Source organism: Ahaetulla prasina, chromosome 6, assembly GCF_028640845.1.
Source record: "Ahaetulla prasina isolate Xishuangbanna chromosome 6, ASM2864084v1, whole genome shotgun sequence".
In the NCBI taxonomy this organism is placed as follows: Eukaryota; Metazoa; Chordata; class Lepidosauria; order Squamata; family Colubridae; genus Ahaetulla; species Ahaetulla prasina.
This window is the reverse complement of record NC_080544.1, coordinates 59,889,112-59,898,043: the sequence shown is the minus strand read 5'-3', so window position 1 is coordinate 59,898,043 and position 8,932 is coordinate 59,889,112.

The window sequence follows — 8,932 nt, the reverse complement described above, 5'->3', positions numbered from 1 at the left end:
TTCTCCTCCTATCTCTCTGACCGGTCGCAGACAGTGTTGGCAGGGGGGCAGAGATCGACCCCGAGGCGCCTCACGTGTGGGGTGCCGCAGGGGTCAATTCTCTCGCCTCTCCTGTTCAACATCTATATGAAGCCGCTGGGTGAGATCATCAGTGGTTTTGGGGTGAGTTACCAACTGTACGCTGATGATACGCAACTGTACTTTTCCACCCCAGGCCACCCCAACGAAGCTGTCGAAGTACTGTCCCGGTGTCTGGAAGCCGTACGGGTCTGGATGGGGAGAAACAGGCTCAAGCTCAATCCCTCCAAGACGCAGTGGCTGTGGATGCCGGCACCCCGGTACAGTCAGCTGCAGCCGCAGCTGACTGTTGGGGGCGAGTCATTGGCCCCGATGGAGAGGGTGTGCAACTTGGGCGTTCTCCTGGATGGCGGTTGTCTTTTGAAGATCACTTGACGACTGTCTCCAGGAGAGCTTTTTATCAGGTCCGCCTGATTCGCCAGTTGCGCCCCTTCCTTGACTGGGATGCCCCATGCACGGTCACTCATGCTCTTGTTACGTCTCGCTTGGATTACTGCAATGCTCTCTACATGGGGCTCCCCTTGAAGAGCACCCGGAGGCTCCAGTTGATTCAGAATGCAGCTGCGCGGATAGAGGAAGCCGTTCGTGGCTCCCATGTAACACCACTCCTGCGCAGGCTGCACTGGCTACCTGTGGTCTTTCGGGTGCACTTCAAGGTGTTGGTTACTACCTTTAAAGCGCTCCATGGCTTAGGGCCGGGTTACTTACGGGACCGCCTACTGCTACCGATTGCCTCCCACCGACCCGTGCGCTCTCACAGAGAGGGACTCCTCAGGGTGCCGTCCGCCAAGCAATGTCGGCTGGCGGCCCCCAGGGGAAGGGCCTTCTCTGTGGGGGCTCCCACCCTCTGGAATGAATTTTCCCCAGGACTCCGTCAACTGCCTGACCTTCGGACCTTCTGCCACGAGTTGAAGACATACCTATTTATTTGCGCAGGACTGGCATAGAAATTTTTAGTAGTTTTTAATATTTGGATTTAAATTTTATGGGGTTTTATGGTTTTAAATGGATTTTAATTTGGCCTTATATTTAATAAGTTTTTTAATTATTGTTTTATTGTGCACTTTTTATTGTTTTATTTGGCTGTGAACCGCCCTGAGTCCTTCGGGAGAAGGGCGGTACAAAAATCTAATAAATGAAATGAAATGAAATGAAATGAAATTCCACCCACCACCCTTGGGTAGTGCATTGTGAGCAACCAGACAGAATGGGCGGTTGGCTGGCTGTGCAGGCTCTTAAAGAGGGATTATTTTAGGGGTATGGTTTATATTATTCGCAAATGTAAAAAAAAACCATGCTAGGTCTTATTTTTGGGATTGGTCTTATTTTCGTGGAAACAGATTACTACTATCTACAATGGTGTTAAAGTATATCATTTACTCTGTGACTCTGCAGTCTTTTCCAAAATGGAAGATTGGTAGAGTATCTATCATCTATCTATCTTACCGTTATAGAAGTCTTCACACATCTCCAGAGAATCTGTTTCCTTCCTGGTTTTATTTTTTATCTTCAATATTCATCTCCCATAAATTGGCAACTGCTTTGGCCTTTACCAAATGGATACTAGCTTGTCAAATTGGCATCCATTGCCTGTCTTGGAAGGAACAGGCCTCTGTGCCAACCACATCTCCGCCAGTTGCAAGTTGCCTTTCCCTGCCTTCATTTATCCTGTCCTGAAGCTATGCAACTATTAATCTTGGTTGATGTTTTCCAAAATACTAATTGAGAAGTAAGAGAGCAAACAATCCAGCCCTAAAGGTAAACTAACACTCCACTTAATGGCCTGCTTAATCATAACCAAGCAGAGGGATCTCTGGGGGAGGCAAAGAGAAAGAGGTAATAGATGACAGCAGGTGAGAACAACAAACCACTAATGAGGCTAGAAAGAGGGAAAGAAAAAATGGTTATACGTGTATTGTGGGACAGGTAGTGGCATGACTGCTAAGGAATACTACAAACCACCATAGATGGCGTTAGATGGGTTGTACACAAGGAGAGATCAGGGAGGGTTCCTAGAGCTTATAAACATTTCTCTCCAAAACAAAGAAATACTTTGAGCTTTTCATTTTCATTGTCATGTATGTTGAGAGCCAGGAAAGTCTGCAGAGTAATTAATTTTGAAGTTTAAGGAACATTGTCTTCAAATATCTTATCTTACCATGAAAATATGTGTGCCTGCATTGTCTCATCTAACTTCATCCATGGTGGTTTGAATAAGAGACAAAATGAGTGATTCCCTATTTTTCTTCCTACATGACCTCCCAAGTTGGCTTAAGTTGACATTGACAAACCATACTGGGTCGTCTTTAGTTCTTAGCCTGTTTTTGCGTAATGGTTTACTCTTTTCACTCTGCATCTCTGCAATGATATATTATTAAATAAGTGAAAAAATTCCCCTCTTCAAACTTTCTATTCTACCTTTATGTAACCATTTAAATCAAGAAAAGGGCTGCTATTCAAAATCTTTCCAGAAAAAAGGGATGTCTTTGCCCCATTTCTTAGTGGAATTATTGTGATAGCAGCAAAGGAAATCCACTATATATTTGCCCGGGGGACTTATATATCTGATATGTCCTAGGATTCTGTTCCCACATTATTTATTGCCAGGGCTGACTAAGATTGAGCCTGGCATTTGAAATGGATGCCAATGCTGAATCCCAGGGAGCCCTGGCAGTAATTAAGTCTGTCTATATATAACATTCATAGCTACTGTTTCTTTGCCTGGAAATTATGCCAGTGTGGTCAGCACAACATAACTTATCAGTGTTGAAGTTTAGTTCTCTCTCTATGTATAATTATATATCATTTTATAAAAGTAGTTTTAAAAGGGAAGATAAAAACTAGTACAAACTGTCTTACAAAGTAAGAAAAACAAAGTGCAAGAAAGAAAAAAGTGAAATAGAAAAGTACAAAGAAGTAGCTTCCGATTTTCTTTGCAGCAACTATAAGTACAATTATAAATTTATCTCTTACTTTACGGTTACAGCATAACTCTCTTATTTCTATAACTTATCTTGTTTAATTAAAACCATAAATCATAAAATCATTTTTTTTTCTGTTTTAGGCTTGTGAAGAGTTTCCAGTCAGTAACAAACATATTGTCTTTTCTCTAATCAAACAGGTAAATTTGGCCATCTCAGCAAGTTCCATTGTGTTCACCTAGCATTCCTCCTCCATTGTGGGTATTGTTAAATCTTTCCATCTTTGGGCATCGAATAATTTTGTTGCAGCTGTCATATACAAAACAAAGTTAATGACTTTTTTCAAACTCTCTGTCCATCAATCTGCAAAAAAATTCCTCTCTGGTCTCAATTGTACATTAATTTAGAATTTTAACAATCTAATACATGCCATCTGCTCTGACTTATTGTTGAAAAAATTTATCTCTTTCACTTAATAAGATACAATGTTTTATAAACATTGCTTCCTTGAGGGAGGGTGTTGTTCCCACCGCCTTGAAAGAGGCGGTGGTGAGGCCCCTCCTCAAGAAGCCCTCCCTGGACCCAACTGTTTTGGGAAATTATCGTCCAGTCTCCAACCTTCGCTTTGTGGCAAAGGTTGTTGAGAGTGTGGTGGCATATCAGTTACCCCAGTACCTGGATGAATCTGTCTATCTAGACCCGTTCCAGTCCGGTTTCTGACCCGGGTACAGCACGGAGACAGCTTTGGTCGCATTGGTGGATGACCTCTGGAGGGCTTGGGACAGGGGTTATTCCTCTGCCCTGATCCTCCTAGATCTCTCAGCAGCTTTTGATACCATCAACCTTGGTATCCTGCTGCGACGGTTGGGGAGTTTAGGAGTGGAAGGCACCGTTTTCGGTGGTTCTCGTCCTATCTCTCCGACCGATCGCAGATGGTGTTGGCAGGGGGGCAGAGATCGACCACAAGGCGCCTCCTGGTGTGGGGTGCCACAGGGGTCGGTTCTCTCGCCTCTCCTGTTCAACATCTACATGAAGCCGCTGGGTGAGGTCATCAGTGGTTTTGGGTTGAGTTATCAACTGTACACGGATGACACCCAGCTGTACATTTCCACCCCTGACCACCCCAATGAAGCTGTCGAAGTGTTGTCTCGGTGTTTGGAGGCCGTGCGGGTCTGGATGGGGAGAAACAGGCTCAAACTCAACCCCTCCAAGACTGAGTGGCTGTGGATGCTGGCATCCCGGTACAGTCAGCTGCAACTGCTGCTGACTGTTGGGGGCGAGTCACTGGCCCCAATGGAGAGGGTGCGCAATCTGGGCGTTCTCCTGGATGGACGGTTGTCTTTTGAAGATCATTTGGTGACCGTCTCCAGGAGAGCTTTTTACCAGGTACGCCTGGTTCGCCAGTTGCGCCCCTTTCTAGACCGGGATTCCCTATGCACAGTCACTCATGCCCTCGTCACTTCTCACCTGGACTACTGCAATGCTCTCTACATGGGGCTCCCCTTGAGGAGCACCCGGAGGCTCCAGTTGGTCCAGAATGCAGCTGTGTGGGTGATAGAGGGAGCCCCTCGTGGCTCTCCTATAACACCTATCCTGTGCAGGCTGCACTGGCTGCCTGTGGTCTTCCTGGTGCACTTCAAGGTGCTGGTTACCACTTTAAAGCGCTCCATGGCTTAGGACCGGGATATCTTCAGGACCGCCTTCTGTTACCACATGCCTCCCACCGACCGGTGCGCTCCCATAGAGAGGGCCTCCTCAGGGTGCCATCAGCCAAACAATGTTGGCTGGCGACCTCTAGGGGGAGAGCCTTCTCTGTGGGGGCACCTACCCTCTGGAATGAGCTTCCCCCAGGACTTCGACAACTTCCTGAACTCCGGACCTTTCGCCGTGAGCTGAAGACGTATTTATTCTTCTGAGCAGGACTGGCATAAAATGGGTTTTTAAATTGGATTTTAAATGGGGTTTTATATTATATTATGTATTTTATAATTTAATTTATTGGCCATATCGAATAAGTTTTTTAATAGTGATTTTATTGTATTGTATTGTACTGTATTTTATCTGGCTGTTAACCGCCCTGAGTCCTTCAGGAGAAGGGCGGTATAAAAATTAAAATATTATTATTATTGTTATTGTTGTTGTTGTTGTTGTTATTATTATTATTATTATTATTATTATTATTATTATTATTATTATTATTATTATTATTATATTTTTCTAGTTACTTTAAAGTTAGAATGATTGCTATCGTCAGGAATTCTGTTTAAAAAGAGAAATGGAAAAAGATGATTACAGTTCTCTTTTCTCGGCTAAGCATGTCCATTTTTTTTTTAGATTGTGGGTTTGACTCCCTTCGTCATTGTACTCAAACCAAATGGAGTTGCAAGTTAGGCAGAAAAGAACGCTGGGAACCTCATAAACCAGATACTGTCAGAGTTCAAGTAACACCCCCAACGAAAGAAGACTCTGAGCAAAAGATGGCTTCCAGGCCTGACAGATGCCTTGAGAATCTCCAAAAGAGGCATATCTAAATGTACATTTCATTAAGCCATGATATGGCTTGTTTGGGGCCAGTTTATTGGAGTATCAATCAATTTCATTATGTTTTATAAGCTAACATGTATAGTTTAGTGTAATGTTTGAAACCCATAGTAATTTGTTAACAAATCATGGTTTAAGATGATCAATGAAGTAACAAAAGTAGCTACTAAAACCCATATCTCTTTTTAAGTCATGTGGCTTAAAACTAATATTGAATGGAAGCTTGTTCAACTTCAGAATGAAACAAGCAACCTGAACAAGCAATCTCATTTATTCCTGAGACAATGGAAAAGGGTGATTTCACACACTATAAATATTTTATCAGATATCTCATATGAGTAGCAATGCATTGTGCCATAATATTGTTATATTGGATATGAAACAAAGCTTTACATATGATTGCCAATTGTTATTAAATGCACTACATATAGCTTTACTTGTAATGCTTTTTTCTGCTTTGTAATTGAGCAGATTAGATTCCTATTTAAAAAGCATATAAACAGATTGGGAGTTTACTTGTTTTCTAAATTCATTCAGGTTATTCGTTGACCTGCTATGGGAGGGTCAAAGCTGAGCATCAAACAGCATGTGACAATCTCAAAAAATATGCCTATTACAAGGGACACTGCAACACAACACAAAGGGTAGCTTTGAAAAGAGGCATGCATTCCTTCAATCACAGGTGCCTCCATACTGAAATCAAGAGAAAGTAAATGGGTGATGGAGAAGGCATCTAATAAAGATGGGCTAATTTTTGACTGTCACAAGGAAGTTGGCAAAATAAAAAAGAAGGGAGAACAAGTGGGAACCACATGGACAGAGAAGGCAGAAAAAATAAGAGGCAACTGGCCAATGCAGAGAGACAAAGAAGTAGTCAAACAGAGATTCTTGGCTTCTCGTCTATGGATCATTCTTCATCTAAGTACTCTTACAAAAACTGCAGTGTTGTACAATTTCCAATTATAATCTAGTTCAGTTTATTAACAGGCTGGTTAAGGTTAGTTATCATATAAATCAAGAGTTTGTGATTTTAATACAATATACTTAACAACAACAAAGGAAGAGGAAGGGACTTCTTTCAAGATTTTTTAAAAACTGTTTTCTTTGATAATGATGCCATCAGCAATTATCTTCAAGGGAGTTATTGAAAATTTTCAGTAATTATTAATGAATAAATTCTGCCATTATACAGAATTCAGACATTTTCTTATGTTGAAATTGATTTTTCCCCTCTAATCTTAAAAATCTGTGCTATGTGTACATTTTGATTTTGGAGAAAAAAATTATTTGACTCATTATTATTGTTCATTATTTTGGTGTGGCCAACAAATACCTAATTCACTCAACACTTAGGATCTAGTAGTCTAGAGAAATTAATGGACTCTCATACAGCAGAGAATTTAAAAAAAGGAATAGATGGAAACATCCAAGAATTACAGAGGTAAGGAAGATATTTCTTTAAGCCTAGGTAACCAGTCAGGTTTTCATTTGAAACCCTTTTTCTCCATCCAAGGTACATACAACATTTCTCTTCACCATCTACCTGAATATCTTTTCATAGCTTCCATGTAGGGTGGAATACAACCCTTTCCTACTCATCAGTAGAAATAACCTACCCTACATTCTTCCAACAAATATAACTCCACATTCAACAACATCTTTTAGGGAGGGAGGGAGGAAGGCTCCTTTCATTCAACTATATTGGAAACTAATTGTATTCTCTTTTAATACTGTTCTTTCAAGCATAATAAAACAGATAATAAAAATGTAATTCATTTTTTCTAGATATTTAATCTCACAGCAGCTTGGCAACCTATTAAAAATTTGTCTTCATTTTTTTTGGCAAGAGCCTTGTACCTTTTCATCTTTAATTTATGAGTGCAGCATTATAAGTGACATGTCTTATTGCACCAGACTCCTACATTATTTATCAGCCATTGATTGATAGCTCATGCCCACAACCCTCCATGCAATATGCTCATCTAGAGTTGGTGGGAGGAGGGAATAGGACAGGAAGCTTAAATGGCCAGCAGCTGGGGATATGCACAAGCAGGAAGCATCTGCTCCTCTTCCCCAGCTTAGGGCTCAGTTCTTTCCTCAGATATGACATATCAATTTATGGGATGGCTGTGTCATAGGTGGGAGGTTTTTTTGCAGATGTTAAGGGCTCATCAGAAGTTTCAAGTCCCCAGTTCATGACAAGAATTGCTTTTTTTGGAGATCGTGAAAATTCAATCAGATCTGATGGCCAGGTTTGTTTGGAATGATGGAGAATGTGACTTTACTCATCTGGAAGATTCACAAGACTGCTGACTACACAAGACTCTTACACTGTGGGTTGGCTAAATAAATCTTGGAGAGGGTGAAATAGCCTTTAGATCATAGGTCTTCAAACTTGGCAGCTTTAAGACTTGTGGACTTCAACTCCCAGAATTTTGACAGATCTTGACAGACTTGAACATTGGGCACTAACTAAGAAAATGAAATTCAACAGTGAAAAAAGTAAGGTTCTACATTTAGGCAAAAAAAACAAAATGCACAGGTTACGTATATGTGGTACCTTGCTCAATAGTGGTAACTGTGAGAGGGATCTTGGAGTCCTAGTGGACAACCATTTAGATATGAGCCAGCAGTGTGCAGCAGCTGCCAAAAAAGCCAACACAGTTCTGGGCTGCATAAACAGAGGGATAGAATCAAGATCACGTGAAGTGTTAATACCACTTTATAATGCCTTGGTAAGGCCACCCTTGGAATATTTTATTTTATTTTGTCACAACAATATATGTAGGAATCATACAAAAGATTATATAGTATATAAACATATATGGGTAAATATAAGGAGGTATAAGCATATATATAGAAAGAAGAAAAGAAAAACAATAGGACAGGAACGGTAGGCACGTTTGTGCGCTTATGCACGCCCCTTATGGTCCTCTTAGGAATGGGGTGAGGTAAATAGTAGAAAGTTTTTGGATAAAGCTTTTAGGATTATGGGAAGAGACCACAGAGTCAGGTAAAGTGTTCCAAGCACTGATGATTCTGTTACAGAAGTCATATTTTCTGCAATCTAGATTAAAGCGGTTGACATTAAGTTTAAATCTATTAGTTGCTCTAGTATTATTGCAATTAAAGCTGAAGTAGTCTTTAACCGGAAGGACATTACAATAGATGATTTGGTTTTGGTCGCCACGATGTAAAAAAGATGTTGAGACTCTAGAAAGAGTGCAGAGAAGAGCAACAAAGATGATTAGGGGACTGGAGGCTAAAACATATGAAGAACGGTTGCAGGAACTCAGTTATGTCTAGTTTAATGAAAAGAAGGACTAGGGGAGACATGATAGCAGTGTTCCAATATCTCAGGGGTTGCCACAAACTATTCTCCAAAGCACCTG